This window comes from Brassica napus, chromosome C9, assembly GCF_020379485.1.
Source record: "Brassica napus cultivar Da-Ae chromosome C9, Da-Ae, whole genome shotgun sequence".
NCBI lineage: Eukaryota > Viridiplantae > Streptophyta > Magnoliopsida > Brassicales > Brassicaceae > Brassica > Brassica napus.
In genome coordinates this window covers 54,135,691-54,149,822 of record NC_063452.1, presented here as the reverse complement: position 1 = coordinate 54,149,822, position 14,132 = coordinate 54,135,691, and the positions used below count along the sequence as shown (strand labels likewise).

At 38.1% G+C, this 14,132-nt stretch overlaps 1 pseudogene; it reads left to right on the top strand.

Moving 5' to 3' along the window:
• The first annotated feature begins 7,136 nt into the window (after positions 1-7,136).
• On the top strand, positions 7,137-8,062 carry LOC106442249 (annotated as a pseudogene).
• Positions 8,063-14,132: the final 6,070 nt, after the last annotated feature.

The following is a 14,132-nucleotide window of genomic DNA, read 5'->3' as shown; positions in this document are numbered from 1 at the left end:
TTTGTTATGTGTGTTCATCTGTCTCTGTTTTTGTTTCTTATTGCTCTTGAAACAATTTGATCTTCTGTTTAAGAACCTATTTGACAATTTGGTAGTTGCTAAACTCTTGAGGCAAATCGATTTATGTTAGTAACAACCAAAGTATTTGCAAAATAATTAGTTTCAGTAGATGATGATCACCAAGAAATAACAAGAAACATGGTCTTAACTTCTTTGAAAAAAAAAGAACAACAAATTGAGGAGGCATGTAAAAGTAGTTGGGTGTGAACTTGCTGCTTTTGTTGAACATCATGCATAGGTATGGTACATGAAGACCATCACCAAACAACACACAAACAAAGCTTTTATGCTCCTTAGTTCCCTAATGCATTCTGAGGTCTTCTCTTTGCAATGTGCGATTGCATCTTCCATCTCTTCAATTCAACTCTCATGGCGTTTCATCATGGCCTCACCATCTCTCACTGATTTCTGAAACTCGGAATTGTCTACGAGCAACACGTCAAACAGGTCCTGGAAGTCTTCAATTTTCTCAACAACTGATTTGTCAGTCCATTTGAACAAGTGGGTTTTGTCCTTCATCAGTAACATCCAATACACAGTTAGATTGACCAATTCTACTCTCATCGGACAACAATGAGACAGTTATATGATTAAACGACTAACCTTCTGAGATCCCAAAGGACAACAATGAAATAATCTTCCCATATTTTTAATTGTTTTTGAAGTGAAACAAGACACTGCCTCACCGCAATCGCATTTTGTGGGAATTCCCCGTTGTTTGGCGAGACGATCTCTTGAAGTGGATGAAGAATTTACTGAAGACATGAGGGAGTCGATCTCCAAATTTTCGCCGCTGCAAATCTCTCTGTCGGGGAAGAATGAGGAAGAAAATGGGACTAGGTCAAAAAAATAACCAAAACTACGTCGTTTCAGACTCCCATAACGCGTACTCTAGCTAAGGCAGAGAAGAAAAAAATCACTAAATTTATCGATTAGACCACAAGAACTTTGTCTTTGGACCCTCTAAATTAGTGTTAAAACATCTTGCAAACATAGTGGACGGACGTACATAGCTAGTGACCAATGTACATAAATAATGAATAAATAGATGTCATGTGTGTTTGGGGCGTTGGATTAATTTGTACTTTGGTTATAGTTAAGGGTTTGGTTAGGGTATGTCTACGGTTATGGTTTTAAGGTTTGTTTAGGGTTTAGGGTTTGATTATGAATTAAGGATTTAGGGTTTGTTTAGGGTTTGATTAAGAATCATTATTGTATTTTCAATAGGATTGGGTCCTCAGGTTTTATGATCTTGTAGCACACAATTCTTTGTAGAAAATCAAACCCAAAGCAAAAATTGTTTCATAATTCATACAAAATCAAATCTAGAGTCGTTTCTTAATTCAAATCAAATACCAAAGCCAGAGTTGTTTTATAATTCTAACAAACCAAACTACTAAGCACACAGTTAATCAATCATCCTCGAGGTCAAAGACCTCAGACCTCTCCCATGGTGAAGGCACATATCGTGTCATAACCTCAGTGAAGATGGGGTCGTGTGCAGCCTCCCATAAGTCCACTCCAATCTTCTGTCTGTAACCCATGATGATTTCATCATCCACTAAACTGACGTCGAGACCAAGCAGCGAGCATTCCAAGTGCTTGAGAGCGTATGCACCGCAATCACAACAAGTTTTGTTCAATCTCAACTTCATAGGCACATCCACGATAGAATATGATGAGATGAGTAGCTGCTTCTGTTTTTTCTGGTGGTCCAACGGCCTTCACTATCCTAGGAATGATAGCAGCAAACTTCTCAACGTATTGTCTGTTCTTTCCCCGACCGCAATCAAAGACTTCCACTTTTCTTTCAATGATGTTTACACAGACACCAATCCAGTGATTACCTGCGTTAGAGTCCACTTAATTTTGTAAATGAAGAAATGTAAACTAGGATGTGCAGAGGAGTGAATGATTACCATTTATAAACAGAGGAAAGTAGAGTCGATCAACATCAACACCCCAAACTAGATCAGTCTGCCCATGAGATGGAAGCTCTCCTCTGCCGTACCCAAGAAGGAAATCAGGCAATTGATAGGCTTTTTTGTTTGGTAAAAACTTCTTGTATGCAGCGTCGACTTGGAGGCAGAACATAGCACTCATGAAAGCAACACGGCGAGGGGTCCAACGAGTCAAAGTAGTGTTCACACGCCATATAAACATAACCGCATCCATCTCCTGAAAATTCACAATGAAAGTTAAGTAATGTAGCATAGAAGAAGCGTTAGGAAGATAAATTCACTAAAGGTTAGTAAAAGATTCATTACCTCGTTCCCAAGCCATTTTCCAGCACTTACTACTCTTGTAGCTACAGACAAATTAAAGCATGTACGACCAATTGTTAAAGGTATTGGATTTAATGCCCATTCCGTGAATCCTTTCCATGACTCTTCAGGGATATAATAAAGTGACGCCTGCGGATAAGCATCTTGGGGCAATGGTGAATCGCTAAGCTGAAGTCCTTGACCTTTTCCTTTACACCATTTCTCCCACTGTAACGGCGGTGGAGCTGTATTTATCTCTATCTTTTCTTTCTTTACTGGATTATCCACTGAACCTTGGAACGAAGTCATTGGAGTCCACCAGTCTTCTTCTTTTTTGGTCTGAGATGGATCAAAGCCTGGCACATACGACGTCTGAGAAAGCCCTTCAACCCCTTGCGTACCTATCCCGCGACCCATATCATCTGCTTCACTATAATTCACATCGAATGTAGTCTCGGATCCATCCTGTTATGTCACGATAAATAAGCAATATTTGAGACACCAAAATACATTATCATTACATAAAAGTTCACAACCATTACATAATTTCAAACAAGACACTTACAAACCAAGGACACTTACACACCAAGCACACTTACAAACCGAGACCTTATAAAGTACAACAAAATTCAAGCCGATAACTTAGATGCCAATAAAACAAACAGACACGCAAACCATCTAATAAACAAGACAAAATAACATTCAAGAGAGTGGTGAAGACTAGTGTTTCTTTACCCCAAGTGTGGACCTCCTCAACGGTGCCTGGCTCGTCGATGGCTTTGTCGGTGAAGGCTCTCCAAGCTCAACTTCAACGCTTGCTTCCTTACGTGAATCTTTAAGCTCTGCCCGCATCTCCTCAAATGTCTCAGCCATCTGTTTCTGTAGCCTTTGTTCCATTCCAGAGAAGTTGTGTTCAAACAACTGTGTCACAAAAGCCTTCATGTCTTCATTAAAAAGAGCTTGCTTTGGGCCACTTGCGAGAATCTTATGCTTCCTCTTCTCCATACCACCATCCGGAAGCCTCTTCTTACCCCTCTTTAATCTAGAACCAACGTTCTTTGATCCTTTCGGAGTCTGAAAGTCGTCATCACTCTCGTCTGCTTCAACATTCACGCTTGCTTCATCATTCACAACTGATTCGTCATCAAGAGATAAAGAAACCACTTCATTTTCTTCAGTTTCTCAAGCATGCTCACTAAAATCATGTCCATTCTTTATCAACTCCATCAGAACCTTGATTCTATCATCCTCCACATCATCATCTCTGCGAAACGTCTGAGCTTTGACAACATCATAATTTCCTGTCCATGAGATGTATGGGTAGATGTCATCCTACACAAGAAAGGTAAATAAAGTTAGATCCTAAATACTCATTTCAAACCGGATGGAGTCATCTTAAATAGAGATAATTACCTTGGGTGTAATAAGTTCCTCCAACCGAATGATCTCCTCATATGACACATTTGCAGCTCCCATCCAGTTTATGCATCTAGGACCGTTCTTGAAACCCTTGTCCAGCTTTTTTCCACAAAGCTTCCCAATCTTTGGTACCGCTTCCATTGCCCAAATCTGCAAGGCGTATGAGAATCCATCCAAGACATATCTAGTAGTCTTTTCCTTCAGTTGGTCACGATTTTTGGCTATTGACTTGCAGAGAAGGTCATAAGCAGCAACTCCCCAAGGATACTTTCGAACCCTGTCAAGATCCATAACCACCGCGATGTATTTGAGGGGGATATTAGCCTTCTCATCTCTCGCTAATACCACACAAAGAATGATCGCCAATTAGAGAAAGCGTATGCGATCTGCATTCCTCCACTTCTTAACAGCTTCCTTGTCCTTAGTCCACAGGTTGAAGAGTGTAATTGTTCCATCTTTTCTCCTCAAAACCTTGCTCCAGAAACCACCATCATATTTCCACTCTTCGAACTCCTCAAGAGAGATACGAGTATCGCATTCAAACCCGGTTACTGCATGGAACTCTTGCAATGAGAATCGAAGCGGTCTCCTCGCAAAGACAAACCAAAGCTCGTGCTGTAAGTAAGTCACCAGCTCCCTACACAAGAAGTTGTGTATCACCCTCGCAGAGTATCCAAGACCATTCTCATGGAGCTTAAAAATCTAATGAAAAACCGGATCTTTCTTTACAACATCCAACTCCTTTGGAAGCCACGCTTGGAACTTTCGGATAATGTAGTCGATCCTGCAGTTGTTGTTGATCTGAGTCACTCGGGGCTCCTCGCCCTCCTAAAAAAGCCTCTTTTGTAAGTACTCAGACATATCTACAAACCATGAAAAAATTGTTAGTTCAACATGTTAAAGTATCAATATCATCACACAAATAATGATGTATAAGATGTTTAACCAACCCGTGAAACAAATTTAGTTTAAGAAACATGACAAATCGTTTTAAAAAAGAATCTAGTTTAAATGGAAGAACACTTCGATTTCGTTTTAGAGGAGAATCAATAGATGTAATCCAATACCTTGTGTGAAGAAATGTGAGATTTTAACGAAATTGATGGAGAGCACTTCGTGAATCGATTTGACCCGACGAAGAGGAAGAACGCTTCGATTTCGTTGTGTCTTCAATGAGATCGAAGAGGATGATGACAGAGACGAGAGTAGAGACTACAGGCTGATGAAACACCGACGAAGAACAGGGCTTCTCACCAAGGAACCCTAAATCGCCATGGAAGAACGACGACTCTACGGCAGAGAAGACAATGAGAAAGGAAAATTAGGTTTGCGGCATCCCGCGTCTCCCTTTTTCCCTATTTAATTTTTTTTTATTTTTTAACTTTTTAATATTTTAACATTAAAAATCTATTACGAAAATTATTATAATTTATAATTTTAATTCAACATAATTGGTAAATTAATGGTACTTTGGTATTTACAGGAATTAAAATTCTATTTTCCTAATACATCTTCTATAAATCATATTGTGACAAATCCAAGTTCAAAGTGTCTCATTTATCCAATTTTTCCTATTTATTATTACCAGGCAAAACCCGCGTTTTGCCGCGGATATTTTAACACAAAATTATTTTATTTATGTTATGTTATTGAAATAGCATATAACTAGTATTTGGGCCCGTACATAAAGATAAATAATTATTTTCTTTAAATATGTATTTTTTGTTAAAATATATAAACACCACATAAATTGTTTTCCAATATTCCTGAGTGATAAAATATACAGAAGAGTGTTAATTAATTTGCAAAATCATATATTGTAGATTAAATATCTAGAAAATTATAACAACTCACCTCAACAACAACAAAAAAAAACTTACCTCAACAATAAGCCAAGTACCACTATTAACAATAGTATTACCTTAAGTTCGTCCCCGCATCACTACCGGTATGCTGATTCTCTAATGGCAAGATAGAGCGATTTTTTTTGCCCTATATCCATAATATCCTAAAATTTAACCCAAAAAAATTCAATAACTTTAAACTTTCGATGTTAGCTGGATGAAAAGTGCAAATATATTTTCTTTAGTATTTCCATGGTTTAATTATTAAATTTATGCAGCATCTTTGTCCCTTCTTCTTCCTATGATAATCCATAAACAAAACTCAAGTTGAATCTTATAATAATGATTGGTTCTTCAAAATTGCTAATTAACATAATTACGACACAAAATAATTATATATTTTAAAATTATGACATGTGTTAATCTACCTCATAATTAAAAATATATCTAATAAGATATTAACAAAAACGAATTTTATTAAAAAGTAATTATAAATATTATTTAATAGTAATTTTCGTTTCTTAAAATCCTAATCAAAAGATAATTGCAAAATATTATTTGATAATAACTTTCCTTCTAATATTGTGACATGTGTTTAAATATATAATGATTAAAAATATATATAATAAGATAGTAAAAACGTATTTTGAAAAAAAAACTAATTTTAAAAATTATTTAATACTAAAACAATTTTTTAAAAATATTTAGTAGTAATATTTTTAGAACTTTTCCTTTTCAAAATCCTAAAAAACAGATTTGAAAACAATTTATTTAATATAATTTTCCTTTTCTAAAATTTAAATCAAAATATAATTATAAAAGATTATTTTGAGATTGGTTCTTCAAAATTGTTGATTAACATGATTGTAACACATGTCAGTTATATATTTAAAATGTGATATGTGTTAAACTATCTCATAATCAAAAATATATATACTAAAATAATAAAAACATTTATTCTTAAAAATTAATTATAAATATTTTTTTATATTCTTATTATTATTCTTATTATTATTATTATTATTATCATAATGTTTGTTTTAGAAAATACTAAAGGTAGAGAATTATAAAAGATAAATATTAACTTTTAAGATAAAAATGTTAAACAAAACGAATTGTAAAATCCTACAAGTACAGTAAATTATTTAATAAAAACATGAAGAAAAACTAACTTTAAATAAATAATGTTACTTTTAAAAAGTCTACTTAAAAGAAAATTGTAAAAGTACTCTTATTATTTTCTTATAAATAACTAACTTTTCTTTTTTAATAGATAATTAATTGTATGTTAAAAAATTATGACCAAAAATAGTTATAAATATTTCACATCTATATTTATGTTTACTCTTACCCCGTCTCATTTCGACCACCATCGCAATCGGATAAATTTTTCCGGATTCTATCTCGATTCTCACCACGCATGGTTGATTTTGAGAACTAGGGTTAGAAAGGTTTCGAGAAATTGGATCTCGGAAATAAATAAATTGAGAGGGATTGCTAAAACCGACAGATTTGGTTTGGTTTTAAGGGATTGGTTCGGTTGGTTAGTATGGCTACACGGTTAGTATGGTTCAATTGATTTGCCCATAAATCCGGGTCGGGTCGGGGCAAATGAGTTATACCCCGGTACAAGTTGTAATACTTCAACTATTCACAGGTTTTATGTCATTTACGTGTTTTCCGAATTTAAGAAAAATTGTTTTTCTTTCTGTTTAATACAGTGTACTCGAGAGATTGAATTATCAGATTTAGGGGCACCAGAGGAGATGCCTCGAAAGAGATTGTCGATCTCCACGGCGAGATGGTTCTCCTCGAGAACTACAGCGCTCCCAACTACACAGGATTGACTCAAGATACTGAAGAAGTACGACAAGCGAACCGGTGATCTCATGCGTTTGCCTTACATCCAGAGAGTGTCCTTCAGCAACCTTTTTACGCTACCGACTTGTTGTACAAGCTCATCAAAGAATCCGAGTCGATGCTTGATCGCTGCTGCTTCCCCGAAACTCCACGACGTGAATCTGATGGAACAGAGTCTGCGGATGTTCAAGCAGAGCACAAGCGCAAGGAGAGCCTCCACATGAGAAGCACAATCGCTGCCTTGCGTGTTTTGAAGGAGATCAGGAGCAAAAGCTTTACGGTGAGTGTCTTCTCGCTGCCGCCGCTCCAGTTGAATGGAGTTGACGAGACGTGGAAGAAGATTCCGTTGATGGAGCAAGAAGCCAAATAGAAAAAGAAAGAGAGAGAGAGAGAGGGATGCATTTCTTCTCCACTTGTGTTTTTTTTTTACAGTAGAAGCTAACAGATTGTTTTTAAAAAAGAGACATTATCAATCAATGTCCACACACAAAAGAAAGAAGGCAAAAGATGATCTTTCCTGGACATCTTTGAAGTCATTAGCGGTGTAACTCTGTTTCTGTGTTGGGTGTAGTAATTGATATGGTATATTCATATTTGTTACTAGTTATTCCCTCATAAATGATGACACGATAGTTAGCAACAAAACCAATACAAGAAACACAACAGCAGATAAGTGTATCAATGTGATGTCATTATCATAAGTTACAACAAGCTGGGTTTTGATCACATCATACAGAGCAACCAATTCGAGATTTATTTCTTTCTTTTTTTTAGATAAGAAGCTTCTCAATGGCATCCTTGAGCTGCTGGATTTGTGATTTCAACTGACTACCTTCGTTTGATGTGACTGAACACGCGACAACAGATCTTGTTACACCACATGCTCTTCCCAAGGCTTGCTTTGAAGGCACAAAGACGTACGGAACATTCTGCAAAAATCATTCACATACGGAGTAGCGTACCCAAAAAGAAAAATTAAAAATCAGTCCAAAAGAACATCAAAACATTTTGGAATCGGACAAATATATGCTTAAACAAAAGCATGAAAGTAAAGAGAAACATAAAGCATTTAAACTTCCAAACAAAAGAGAGAGAGAGAGAGAGAGACTAGAGTTCAGTGAACAAAACAATATACAAACTCAATTGATTAATTTAATTAATCACACTAATCAAACCAACAACTAAGAGAGTTTTTTTTTTTTTTTAACACAACAGAGAGCTCATTTTTATTATAAGAACTTAATAAACGTATAGAACACTGCCCCTGGACAAGTAAACCCAACTAGAACACAACTCACAAGAAGTAACTGCCTAAATTCAGGAAACAAAGAGCTAAAATGAGACTCTCCCTAGACATAAATATTAAAACTTTAAGAAGCATCTGCTATTGGAGAACAATTTGGACAGTGTTAAGTTGTTCGTGCTGAGATACGCTTTTCAAGCATCTGCTCATTCTATTTGGAGGGAAAGAAACAGACGCAGACAAGGAGAAAAGGAGCTACCGAATACGCTTCTGATCAAAACCATTGACAAAAATGTCAGGAACAGATTATCTACCATTAAGAGGCTAGGAGATCATAAAATAGATGCAGGGCTGAGCGTATGGTTTGGATCAAGAGAATGATCTCATTATAACAATTTAGTCAAATATTTTATATCTTAGTCTCAATATTACATACAATGTACAAAAGTTTTGGATAAATAAATTTAACATTTATTCAAAAAAAAAAAAAAAAAAAAAAAAACTAAGAACTCAAACCTTATCCTCAGCTAGTAAGGGTAGATGAAGAAGAATCTCTAGAGGCTCTGCATCTGCGGCCATAACCACAAACTCGCTGATCCCACGATTAAGCGTCTTCGTAGCTGAAAGCAAAAGTAAGAAACTCTTCACAAATTTCAAAGTTGAGATATATATATATATATATATATAACAGAGGTGAGCTAATAGTTTTGCAACGTAGCTTCGTTAGCACCTTTCTTGAGCTGCTTGTATGATAATTTGTGGGATTATGAGAGCTTCTAAGTGTTTTAACCGTGATGAAGCACACGAACAAAGTAAAAAAGGAGTGAAGTAACCGTAAGTATTTGAGAGAGAAGAGAAATTTGCGAATTTAAGAGAATGAGAGGATTTGTGAGATTGAGAGAATGAAAGAAATGTTTGTATTGAATTGTGTGTTTAATTGTGTAACATACATGGTGTATTTAAAGGAAACAAAAGCAATAAGCACTCAATGGTGGAAGAATAAATAACTAGTAGTGGACTAGCCACTCCTCCCCATTTGGTAAGTGATATGGCCACTCCTCCCACTTCCTCCACTAACTAGTAGTGGACTAGCCACTCCTCCCCATTTGGTAAGTGATATGGCCACTTCTCCCACTTCCTCCACTACTTCCCTTTGTTTAATTCTTCATGTCAACACTCCCCCTCAAGCTTGACAGTAGTGAGTGTCAAGCTTGGAAAGCCATGAAGTATTCCCTCATTAAAACCTTTTCTTGGAAAAACCACTTGGGATAAAAACCAAGCAAAGGAAAAAGAGTAGAATACTCCACGGTGAGGAGATCATTGACATGGAAGGTTTATGAGTCCAAGTCTTGGAAGAATGGACTCACAAACTTTGCTACTGGCCGCCTTGGTGAAGATGTCAGCCAGCTGATCCGCACTTCTTGTATAACATGGGAGAATCACTTGCTGCTCCACTGCTTGTCTGACCTTGTGGCAGTCTACTTCTATGTGCTTTGTCCTTTCATGAAAGACTGAGTTGGATGCAATGTGTATTGCGGCTTGGTTGTCACAGTGCATGGTCATGGGAGAGGTGATCTCAATTCCCAAGTCGCCTAAAAGCCCCTTTATCCAGATAAGCTCACTGGTTAGCTTCCTCATTGATCTGTACTCTGCTTCTGCGCTTGAACAAGATACTACTTTCTGTTTCTTGCTCTTCCAAGTGACAAGATTCCCTCCAATGAATGTACAATAACCGGTGGTTGACCTTCTGTCTACTCTATCTCCAGCCCAATCTGCATCACAGTATCCTATCACCTCAGTGTTCTTGTTGCAAGCCATCCATACACCTTGTCCTGGCGCTTCTCTTAAGTATCTTAGAATCCTCTCCACCATGTTCCAGTGATGAACCTTGGGAGTTTGCATGTGCTGGCTCACTTGATTAACTGCGAAACACACATCTGGCCGAGTGATGGTTAGATAGATCAGCTTCCCAACCATCCGTCTATACTGCTTGACATCTTCAAATGGAGTGTCTTCATACTCCCCCTCTCGCAATACCTTGTAACCTTCTTCAAGTGGTGTCTTGGCATGTCTTCCTCCAAGATCTCCTGCCTCCTTTAATATGTCCAGGGTATACTTTCTTTGGGACATGAATAATCCTTCCTTTGATCTGCACATCTCAATGCCAAGGAAGTACTTCAGTTCTCCCAGGTCTTTGATGTCAAATGCGGCCTTGAGAAATGTCTTGGTTAAACTGATCCCCTCCTTGTCACTACCCGTGATGATGATGTCATCCACATAGACTAGAATTACCGTAATTCCTTGCTTGCTGGTGAGAGTGAAGAGTGTGTGATCCGCTTGAGACTTCACAAATCCCCTTCCATTCAATGTAGTGCTTAGCTTGTGGTACCAAGCTCTTGGTGATTGCTTCAAGCCATAGATTGCCTTTCTGAGTCTAAGGACATTCCCTGGTTTCACCATTTCTTCCATCCCCGGAGGTGGTTTCATATACACTTCATCTTCTAGTTCTCCTTGCAGGAAAGCATTCTTCACATCCATTTGCCAAAGGTCCCATTCTAGGTTCACTGCTAATGAGAGTAGAATCCGGATTGTATGAAGCTTGGCCACTGGTGCAAAGGTGTCTAGATAGTCCTCTCCATACACTTGTGTGTATCCTCTTGCCACCAGTCTGGTCTTCTTTCTTTCTGGCTTCCCATTTGCAAGATACTTAATGGTATGTATGAGTCTGCTGGTCACGGCTTTCTTCCCTTTTGGAAGTTCTGTCTCATACCAGGTGTTGTTCTTCTCCATGGCCCTCATTTCATCATCCACCGATTTCCTCCATTCATCATCTTCCATAGCTTCTGCATATGTTCTTGGTATCCATTCCAGGTCCAATGAACTCATAAAGACTTGATGTTCTTCTGGATAGTGAGCTAGGGAGCATAATCCACTTTCTGGATGTGCCACAGCTTGAGCATTGTAGTAAACAAAATCATTTTTAACCCAATCTGAGGCTGGTCTTCTGATCCTTGTACTTCTCCTTAGGACTTGTGTCTGCTCAGGTTCATTACTGCTGCTTGGTTCTCCTTCTTGAGCTTCAGTGTCTGGTTGTCCCATCTCATCTTGATCATGAGATAATACTGGGTTTTCTTCAGGTTGAGCTTGCGCCGGTTGATCTTCATTCCCCCCTTCATGGTCAGGATGAGAGTCTTCAGTGTTATGAACCATGGTCTCTTTATAAGGAGTAGTGTCCCGGCCTTTCTCTGGTTCCTTTTCTAGGTTAATGCCGAGTCTTTCCATAAGAATCTTCAGGTTGTTAGCTCTGTCCGAGGCAGAATGAGATAGATCTTTGAGTTCCTCCCAACTCTTCTCATCATAATAGGCCTTGGATTCCATGAACTTAACATCTCTGGATACTAGGACTCTCCTTGTCTCTGGTACATAGCATTTGTACCCCTTTTGGTGCGTAGAGTATCCAATGAACATTGCCTTTGTGCTCTTTGCCTCCAGTTTGTTTCTTAGTTCTCCTGGAATCAAAACAAAGCACACACACCCAAACACACGCAAATGATCAATTGATGGTCTAGATTTGTTTAGTACCTCATATGGGGTGGCATCAAAGAGGACTCTTGTAGGTGTGCGGTTGATTAGGTAGGTGGCTGTGACTACTGCATCCCCCCAAAACCGCTTGGGTACATTTGTATGGAACATCATACTCCTTGCCACTTCCATCAAGTGTCTATTCTTTCTTTCAGCCACACCATTTTGTTGGGGTGTGTAAGGACAGCTGGTTTGTTGAATGATTCCATGTGAGGCTAGATGTTGTTTGAAGGCTGTGCTAGTATATTCACCACCATTATCTGATCTAAGAATTTTAATCTTAACATTGAAATGGTTAGTAATATAGTTCTGAAAATTTTTAAATGCTTCTAGCACCCTATCCTTAGATTGCAACAAAGTGATCCATGTGTATTTAGATTTTTCATCAATGAATGTCACAAAATATTTATGTTGTTCTCTAGATACACATGGAGCAGTCCACACATCAGAGTGAATCAAATCAAAGCAGTTTTCATATTGGGTTTTTGATTTAGGAAACACAGTTCTGCAATGTTTTCCTAATATACACGCTTCACACTCATTTTAAAAGAAATACTAGGCAACAGGATGTTCAAGGAACGAGAATGGGAATGTCCTAGTCTAGCATGCCAGATTTCATCTTTAGGGAATTCAGAAACAGAATGAAACACACACGATAATTGAGATACAGGTCTTGTGTCCTCAAGTAAGTACAAGTCTCCCTTGGTAACACCTTTGCCAAGCAACTTACTAGAATCAATATCCTGAAAGTATACACTGTTAGGCGTGAAAGTAACTTGACAATTGAGATCATTAGTTACTTTTTTAACAGACAGTAGGTTTGAGGCAAATGTAGGCATATAGAAAGCTTTAGATTCTTTATCAAACAATCTAAGTTCACCTACACCTTTTATTGGAATTTTATCTCCATTTGCTATCATCACATTTCCTAAAGCCGGTTCTATGTTCTTAATCAGTTCTAAATCACTTATCATGTGATGAGAAGCACCAGAGTCTATAACTAAGGGCTTAGCCGATTTAAAATTATTCATAGAACCATTTGCATTGTGAGAAGCATTAAGGGAGATACCAAGAGTTTTAGATATACCAGATTCCTTGAGAGCCTTGATGAGAGCGGTTAAGTCAGACTTCTTGATGGTCTCATCTAGATTGGCTCTTGGCGTGGCATAGCCTGATGTGGAGGCAGTAGCTCTTCCCACACCTAGGTTGCTTATACCCATGGTGATTGGTGTTGTTGGCTCAGCACCATCAGTTGAGAAGTTGGCTCTTGCATCTTGGTATTGAGGGCGGTTGTCCCTAAATTTGTTGGGCTTGAGGTGCGGATGTAGTATCCAGCATTTGTCCTTCATGTGGCCCTTCTTCTTGCAGTGATCGCAGGTCAAGTTTTTCTTCTCATCTAGCTTGTAAGCTGCCTTGTTTGACACGGCTCGTTCAGCTTGATGTGCCATGTTTAAGTCTCCCTTGCCTCCAAATAAGCCCACAGAGCCTTCTTCCTTCTGAATTTGAGCGCATACTTCATCCAGGTCAGGTAACTTGTCAGCTCTCAGGATGTGCTTGATTAAGCTCCCATAAGATGGATTAAGCGTGAGCAGTAGTCCAAACACTCTGTCCTCTTCACGCCTGGTTAAGAGAGTGGCGGGGTCGGTAGTATGTGGTCTGAGTAGTTCCATCTCTGCCCAAAGAGACCGGAACTTGCCAAAGTGAGGCTGGAACTCCATATCTCCTTGGTTGAGGGTATTGATAGCTCTTTTTACTTCAAAGACCCTTGTAAGGTTGGAGGTATTTCCATACACTTTGTAGAGTGTATCCCACAGCTGCTTGGTAGTTTCACAGTAGGAGTAAGACTCCATGATGGCGGGT